The following is a 9,332-nucleotide window of genomic DNA, read 5'->3' as shown; positions in this document are numbered from 1 at the left end:
TTTAAGCTAAATGGAGTCATGTCACTGGCTCCATCTCTGTTCTAACATAACAGATAACAAAACTCCAGTGCATCTCTCATGTAACAGGATAAAGACAACTGGGGCCAGATCTTCCCATGGGGTAAACCAGCCTTCTTTCACAGAAGCCAATGGAGCTGTTCCAATTTTCACCATCCGAGGATCTGGGCCCACAGCATCAAACCAAAGGTAAATGCTGCAAATCCTCAGTATGTTCAACATGAGTTCTGCCTGCATTTGGGCCCACAGCAGGATTGGATACCAGGTGTTTTCATGTTGTGAAAATCAAACTCCCCTCTCATTGAATTCAATAGGGCTATAGCACCGTAACTAAGAGGAGAATGTGTCTTTAGATCTTCAGTCACACTAATGGCAATGAACTAATACAAGACTTCGGAATTATCAGCCATTTCACAACAGCCTGTGGTTTTTCAGGTGCAAAGTGACTCAAGCGATCGTTGAGACAAACCTTCCAAGGTGGTCAAAGTAGCTGGAGCTGTAACATGAAAATATGAAATAAATCCTATCAAGAGAACTTAAAACCCCCATTATTTTACTCCATATTAAGTGCTGTTTTTCCAAGCAGCCCTTGCTCCCCCAGGCCATAATGAGATTAGTGTTCACATTAAATGGCCTGTAAGATATTAGCCTTTGTTAGTCTGTAGTCTCTGTGCTTGGGAAGGCAACAGGAAATAGCACAGAGAAACTCCCTTCTGTTAGTGATAAAGAATATTTCAAGGAAAATAAGCAACTGGGTATGAAAACAATGGCAGAATGGAACACGTAGCGAGACACCTTGGAGCACAGCCTGCTGCCACTGAAGTCAATAGGAATTTTTCCATGGCTGCAGTGGAAGCAGGATTGTCAGAAATGACCTAACTGCAGTAATTATGTCGTTAAAAAAAACAAATGTTTTCTCTGCATCACATTCCACATGCAGAAGGTCTGTCTGTAGTATTTGTCCGCACAATCTGCCCTGTCTTATTCTTCTCCTTCCTGGGCCCCAACACCAGAGTGTCTGATGTTAACCTCATAGCAGCAGTTTAGCAAGAAATCAGTCTTTAAAAAATTGTTTTGCATCTGACACCACCTGCAAAGAATCCAGCTTCATTCAAGAAGATGGAGATGCTATAAAACACAAGATCTGCTTCTCTTTAAAATGAACAGAAAATACCGACAATGTCATGGGTCCACAGGCTTGGTGCTCTTGAACAGCACTGAATCAATCCCTGGCACGAGCCTCTTCAGTGTGACAACCCCCACAGGGCACATTCTCAAAAGGGTAAAGTATCAGAGGGGTAGCCGTGTTAGTCTGGATCTGTAAAAGCAGCAAAGAATCCTGTGGCACCTTATAGACTAACTGACGTTTTGCAGCATGAGCTTTCGTGGGTGAATATGCATCCGAAGAAGTGGGATATGCCACTTGCATCCGAAGAAGTGGGTATTCACCCACGAAAGCTCATGCTGCAAAACGTCAGTTAGTCTATAAGGTGCCACAGGATTCTTTGCTGCTTCAAAAGGGTAAGGTTCCTTGCCTTCAGTGCCTCCTGGGATTAACCACAGAGCCTTCATCACCCCAGCTTCACTCTGTGAGCTCCCTGCAGTGAGTCCAGCTGAATAGGCCACCTGGGGAAGCTTTGCACACCCCCACACCCCCACAAACAAAGGGAACCAAAGCACGCACGCACACACACACACACACACACACACACACACACACACACACACACACACACACACACACACACACACACACCCCTGCCTTCCTTAGTCCTCAGTCAACAGTGATTCTCAGCCAGCATTGTAAAAACAAAAGGGTTTATTAATTGTCTGGAGCACAGCATAGAAAATTCTTTGTTAGCAGAGCAAGAAGGAAGTTATGGCAAAGTCCATCTTGGTCAGATCCAGAGCCCCAAGGGCTGACTCTCGACCCCCAAGTCCCCATTTCACCAGCCCCCCTCCTTCCAGCTGCCTCATGTTTAGCTACCACCTCTGGCTCCTCTCCAGCCCTTTGTCCTGGCTGCCAGGAAAACTCTTGTCACCTGCTTTCCACCTTAGGCCTTGTCCACACTACAAGACTATTTCGAATCAACTTAGTTCGAATTTGTGGATTCGACCTTATGAAGTCGAATTTGTGTATCCATACTAAATACACTAATTCGAATTTCTGAGTCCACATTCACGGGGCCAGCGTCAACTTTGGAAGCGGTGCACTGTGGGAAGCTATCCCACAGTTCCCGCAGTCCCCGCTGCCCATTGGAATGCTGGGTAGAGCCCCCAATGCCTGCTGGGGGGAGAAATGTGTCGAGAGTGGTTTTGGGTAAGTGTCGTCATTGAACCGTCAATCACAACCTCCCTCCCTCCCTCCTTGAAAGCGCCTGCGGGCAATCTGTTCGTGCACTTTTCTGGTCAGTGACAGCGCGGACGCCACAGCACTGCAAGCATGGAGCCCGCTGCGATCATCGCCGTTTTCTCCTCCTCGCACTTTATCGTCCACCTCTTCCACAGTCAGCTGCTGAGAAATTGGGCTACTTTTCAATGGTGCTGCAAGCACTGGGGGACCGTAGGGGACGTTTTACAAACATCAACATCGGGTGGCCGGGCAAGGTTCATGATGCGTGTGTTTTCAGGAACTGTGGGCTGCTCAGACGCCTGCAGGAAGGTAGTTTCTTCCCGGACCACGAAATAACTGTTGTGGATGTGCAGATGCCTATAGTCATCCTCGGGGACCCAGCCTGCCCGCTAATGCACTTGCTCATGAAGCCCTATACAGGCGCCTGGGACAGCGACAAGGAACTCTTCAAATACCAGCGAGCAGCGTGACCTGTGACTGTTCAGTTTCTTTACAGAGAAGCTGAACCTGCCCCTGTTTCTTTACCCAGTTACTGTTGACTCTCCTCTTCGGTTACATACCCCGTTCACCCCGTTACCCCCACTTCCAACACACGTGTAAAAATAAAATACATGTCCCATTATTACTTAACAAAGGTTTCTTTATTCATGACTTTTCGTGAAAGGATTGAAACTGGGACGCAGACTGTGCTGGGTAGGGTGTGCGGTGATGTAAAGACCGCCTCTAAACTCAAGGAATGACAGGCTCCTGCTCCTAGAGCGGTCCGCAGTGCCGGAAGGCTTCTTTCAACGGAGCCTGCCATCCCTCTTTATGTAATTCTGTGTGCGGGCGGATATGTGACCTTGTGGTGGAGGAGGACGGATACAGATTCCTCAGCTGCGTGACTCAGCGGTCCAGGACAAGGACCGCTGTATAAGATCTGTAACCGCCCTCCCCCGCTGCAAAGTCACATCTCCCCCGCCCACACAGATCCTGGAAACCACCTCCTATACCGACCAGGGTGCCTACTGACTGCACCGTGTGTGTGACCCGCTGCTGATCCTGCCCCGTGTCTGTACCCTGGGAAAGGTGACTGTCCTATGCAATTAACCACCCCCTTCCCCACGCCCCCCATTCAAACACAGTCTTCTTTGAAAAAACATAACGGAAACAGTAATTAACAGCAAAGCATTTTTATTAATTAAGTAGACAGTTAGGGGATGGGACTGGGATTGGGACTACTGTGAGTCTGGAAGTGAAGGACTTCGGCAAATGTAGGGTATGAGAGCTTTTGGGTACTTGAGCACTGTGCTGTGGTACAGTGACAGTATTCACGTCCCCGGCCGCCCCTCCTCCTGATTATTTTCGGTGAGGGGGGGATGGGACTTTGTGGCGGGGGAGTGCGGTTGCAGATACACTGCAGGGTGTCTCTGTCCTCCTGCGGTCCTGCAGAACATCCACAAGGCGCCTGAGGGTGTCCGTTTGCTCCCTCACTAGTCCAAGCAGCGTTTCAGTCGCCTGCTTGTCTTCCTCACGCCACCTCTCCTCCCGTTCGCTGTGTGAGTGCTGGCACAGAGAGACGGTCTCCCTCCACTGGCTCTGCTGGTCCGCCTCTGCTAGGTAGCAGCCCATACGTTCCTCGAACATCTTGTCCCTTGTCTTTTTCTTTCGCCGCCTAATCTTTGCCAGCCTCTGCGAGGGGGATGCTGTGGCAGGTCTGGAGACAGTGGAAGCTGTGAGATGGGAAACAGGGAGTGAATTCCTTGCAAAGATACATTTTTGCGAACAATTAACTGAGTCTAGGCTGTCTCTGTGAATTCTGGGTTGAGATCCCTGTGCCTGCTGGGGCACAAATCATTTTCGCGGTGGATTCTGGGTAAATGTCGCCAGTCATTACTTCCTCCGGGAAAGCAACGGCAGACAATCATTTCAAGCCCGTTTTCCCAGAATTGCCCTGGCATACGCCATAGCGTGGCAACCATGGACACTGTTTTGCCTTTTGTGTATGTCACCGTATGTGTACTAGATGCCGCTGACAGAGGCGGGCCAGCAGCGCTACACAGCAGCATGCTTTTGCTTTTGCATGACAGCAGAGATGGTTACCAGCCATATTGTACCATCTACCATACCATAAATTGGTAATAAGATGGTAATAAGATGGGCATGGTTACCTGTCCTTTTGCACTGCACCATTTGGTGCTGTCATAAGTGCCCCTGGCCGAGCAGCCAGGGGCGCAAAAGCAAAAATTGGGAATGACTCCCTGAGTCAATCCCTCCTTTTTAGTATCTAAAAATAGAATCAGTCGTGCCTAGATTATGGGCAAGTGTACTAGAGAACCACTGTATCATAGAACCGGAGAGCACAGCTGCTCTGTGTCCGATCCTGCATAAATTTGGAGCTGTATGCTATTCACAGGGGGTGCTCCTGCAACAACACCACCTGTTCATTCCGGCCTTCCCACAGCCTTCCTGGGCTACCATACCATTGTCCCACCACTTGTGTGATGAAGTAATAAAGAATGCAGGAATAAGACACAGTGACTTGTTTGTGAGAAATGAGTGGAAGGAAGCCTCCAGCTGCAATGATAGTCCAGGCAGGACATTAATTACTGTGGATGAAGGAGCCCATCATCCCTCTGCTAGTCCAGGGGCAATTCAATCTTTTCTTTACACAGGAAGGGTGGGGGCTGATGGAGCTCAGCCCCCTGTTGCAATGATGAGGACGGTTACCAGCCATACTGCACCATCTACCATGAAAAATTAGGGCCAGGCGCCCTTGATCGACCTCACAGATGCTAGTACGCATGGTTACCAGTCCTTTTGCACTGCCCCATGTGCCAATAGGCTGATGATGAGGACGGATACCAGTCTTTTTGTACCATCAGCCATCCATAGCGTGGGGGGAGCAAGGATGTTGGTGTTGAGTGCTGCACCATCGCGTCTATCTGCAGCATTCAGTAAAGATAGGGTGACATGTAAAAGAGTCAACAGAGGATTGTTTTCACTTCTGGTGGTGGGTGGGGTGTGTGCACAAATTGCCGAACTATGCCCTGACCCACCGCAGACACTGTGTTTGACCCTAGAAGCATTTGGAGCTCATCCAAGAATGCAAATACTTTTCGGAGACAGCAGGAACTGTGGGATACCTTGCGTCCTCATTCCCCCTCCCTCCATGAGCGTCCATTATATTCTTTGGCTTTCCGTTACGCTCATCACGCAGCTGCGTGCTGAGTCTGTGCTATGCCGTCTGTCCGTAGATTTTTTAAAAATACTTTGGACCAGGCGTAAAATTACAGTAATTACCCTAATTAGATGCAGGAGTCTCCGAGCGAGATCACCCTGAGGACGGTCACTGAAGGAGATAGAGAGCGCATGCTGTGTGAAAGCTAGCACGAACCAGGGCCCGATGCAGCCGTGCTCGGGGAGGCAGTGCTCCCTGAGTACCTCATGAAAGCCTTGCGCAGAAAAGTGTGCTACCACGGAGCACCCAATAAGGCAGCTCTCCCCAGGAACCTCCTGCTGATGCTTTTCGATTAACGCAAGGAGAGCTTCGTGGAGATCTCCAAGGATGATTTCTGTTCTATCCCCATATATAGAGAGCCCTCCTTTTCACACAGTTAAGATTCCTGTTATATTAAGAATAAAAGTTAACATGGTTAAAGCACTTACCGACTGCTCCTTCCCCTGATTCAGGATCTGGGTTCATGGCCGGGGAGGGTTGGTAGGGGATCTCCGTGACAGTGATGAATAGATCCTGGCTGTCGGGGAAACCAGCGTTGTAAGCGCTCTCGCCTGCCTCGTCCTCCACAAACCCTTCCTCATCTTCCCCGTCCGCGAACATCGCCGAGGAACTGGCCGTCGACACTGTCCCATCGTCAGAGTCCACGGTCACTGGTGGGGCAGTGGTGGCAGGCTCCGTAGCGTCCGTTTGCTGCTTTGATTTTTTGGTAGCCTTGTCTGGGGTCCTTGATTTTCACGCGGCGCTGCGTTGCATCCCGCCTGTATCCTCTGTCTCTCATGGCTTTGGAGACCTTCTCGTCTCCAAAGCAAGTTCTTTGCATTCCGTGTTTTGGAGCGCAGCTCCGAAAGCACAGACTCCTCGCCCCACACACCGATTAGATCGAAGAGTTCCCAGTCAGTCTATGCTGGGTCCCTCTTTCTATTCACAGATAACATGAACTCCTCTGCTGGAGAGCTCTGCATCGTTGCAGGTGCTGCAGAGCTCGCCCCGATGTCCAGCCAGGACATCAGATTCAAAGTGCCCAGACAGGAAAATGAATTCAAATTTTCCCGGGTCATTTCCTGTGTGGCTGGTCAGAGAATCCAAGCTCGGACTGCTGCCCAGAGCGTCAACAGAGTGGTGCACTGTGGGATAGCTCCCGAAGCTACTAAGTTCGATTTGCATCCACACCTAGCCTAATTCGAGCTAGCCATGTCGAATTTAGCGTTACTCCACCTGTCGGGGTGGAGTACCGAATTCGAACTAAAGAGCCCTCTAGTTCGAATTAAATGGCTTCCTGGTGTGGACGGTTGAGCGGTTAGTTCGAATTAACGCTGCTAAATTCGAATTAAAGTCCTAGTGTAGACCAGGCCTTAGTTCCTTTGTTCCCCAGCTGGTCAAACTGGTTGATTTCCTGCAGAGGCTTGGCTGTCCAGGGCTGTTAGTTGCTAGGCACCAGATGTCTGGGCCATCAGAATGACCCCTAACCTCTGGCTGAGTTACTGAAGTTGTCAAATCATGGTTTAAAGACTTCAAGTTACAGAGAGGCTACCATTTACACTAGTTGAAACCTGCAAGTGACCCATGCCCCATGCGTCAGAGGAAGGTGAAAACCCTCCAGGTGAAAAACCTGCCAATCTGACTCAGAGGCAAATTCCTTCCTGACCCCAAGACCCACCAGCTAGACACCTGGGAAAGAATTCGCTGTAGTAATGCAGAGCCATTCCGAACTAGTGTCCCATCACTGGCTGTAGGAGATATTTGCCGCAAGCAGTCGTGGATCAGCTACATGCCATTGTAGGCAGTCCTATCATACCATCCCTCCAGAAACTTATAAATCTCAGTCTTGAAGCCAGTTAGGTTTTTTTCCCCCATTGCTCCCTTTGGAAGCTGTTCCAGAACTTCACTCCTCTGATGGTTAGAAATCTTTGCCTAATTTCAAGCCTAAACTTGTTGATGGCGAGTATATATCAATTTGTTCTTGTGTCCACATTGGCGCTTAACTTAAATAACTCCTCTCCCTCCCTGGTATTTATTCCTCTGATGTATTTATAGAGAGCAATCATAGCTCCCTTCAGCCTTCTTTTGGTTAGGCTAAACAAGCCAAACTCTTTGAGTCTCCTCTCATAAGGTAGGTTTTCCATTCCTCGGATCATCCTAGTAGCCCTTCTCTGCACCTGTTCCAGTTTGAATTCATCTTTCTTAAACATGGGAGACCAGAACTGCACACAGTATTCCAGATAAGGTCTCACTAGTGCCTTGTATAATGGTACTAATACTTCCCTGTCTCTACTGGAAATACATGGAACGTCTCTTAGAATTTATGGAGCTGGTTTATCTTTTTACCAACAAGAAAACTAAGCGTTGATCCATTTTGAGCCAGAAAGTCCTTATGTCTTCTGGCAGTAGTTGATAAATTTGTGGTCACTGTGGGAAGGCAAATACATTCCAACAAACACATTCCAAGTTGCATCAGCACCAATGGAAATGTTGACTGGTGAGCTTGTGCCCCAACTGGCTTGGCAGCTTTGTTCTTTGCAATGTTGCTCTCATCTTTGACTTTCAATCCAAGCAGGAAGAACAAAGCTCAGATGCTGCAGCAGGAAACCAGCATCTGACTTCATCTTCAGAACAACAATGGGCCATAAAGAGTGGGCTCCTTATTACTAAGAAGTGGATGAGCTGTCAGGATTAGTGTGATTACCTGGAAGATACACACCAGAGAGGAAGAGCTCACCTCGGGTAGGCATCTCAGCTTATCTTTCAAAGCCAATGCTCCCTGATGTACTGATAGTGTGGAATATACCAGCAAACGAAACGAGTGTGCAGCTTCATTGGTGATGTGGTGCCTGGGGGTAGCGATGGCAGGATGTGGGGGGTATTTTGCTGCAGATTGGGGGTGTTATGTAGTCCAGAGTCTTTGGAACTGTGGGGCAGTAGTGTACAGCAGGGCACAGGTCCAGCTCTGGATGCCAGGTGTGTGCGATAATGGGCACACAACTGCAGAATCAACACAAAACCAGGAAGAGAGAGGAAAATAGTATTATCAAATATGGATGGTTGGGTCATTCTCAAAAGCCTTTCCCCATCTGACGCGTTCTCATGTCTTCGTAGAATCAGAGGGGCTGATTTAATCTAAATATTATTTTTAAGAATTTACTCTAGAGACAATGCACTGCAAGTGGACTTCCTTGATGGAATTATTTTTTCCTTGTTACCTTATTTACGGTAAATCTACTTCACCCCAAACATCCCAAGGAATTTTGGATACATGGCCATTATGGTCTATTCTGTCAGTGAGCTGCATAGTAAGAGGTCCCCAGGTAGTCCACATATTTATATGTATGATCCTATGTTACTGCCTCACCCAAAGTGACGTCCTAGGTGGGATTGAGCATTTGCCCTCCTGAGCTGAATTGGGAAACTATTCCTGCCTAATGAGGACAGAACTGCCTCCCTTATGCAAGTCAGAAACTACTTGATGGGGGATGCTGGTGACCAGAGTCTGAAATTGTGGTGTAATCGTGTTGTGTCAATAGAACGGCACCCTTCTCCCTGCAGTGATGAGGTGCAGCTGGTGTGGTTTTGTTTGTATGGAATGTGAATGGGAGGCACAAACTCCTTTTCCATCACACCCATCTTCTCTTCCATTCCTATTCTCAGATTCCTTTGTACAGTGCTACATTTCCTTGTGCATCACCACTAGAAACCTGTGCAGCCTGACTTCAGATTCTGAGTCCAAAAGCAGGAACCACCTGCCAG

The sequence above is a fragment of the Mauremys mutica genome, chromosome 8 (assembly GCF_020497125.1).
Source record: "Mauremys mutica isolate MM-2020 ecotype Southern chromosome 8, ASM2049712v1, whole genome shotgun sequence".
Taxonomy (NCBI): Eukaryota; Metazoa; Chordata; order Testudines; family Geoemydidae; genus Mauremys; species Mauremys mutica.
This window is presented reverse-complemented; position numbering follows the sequence as displayed.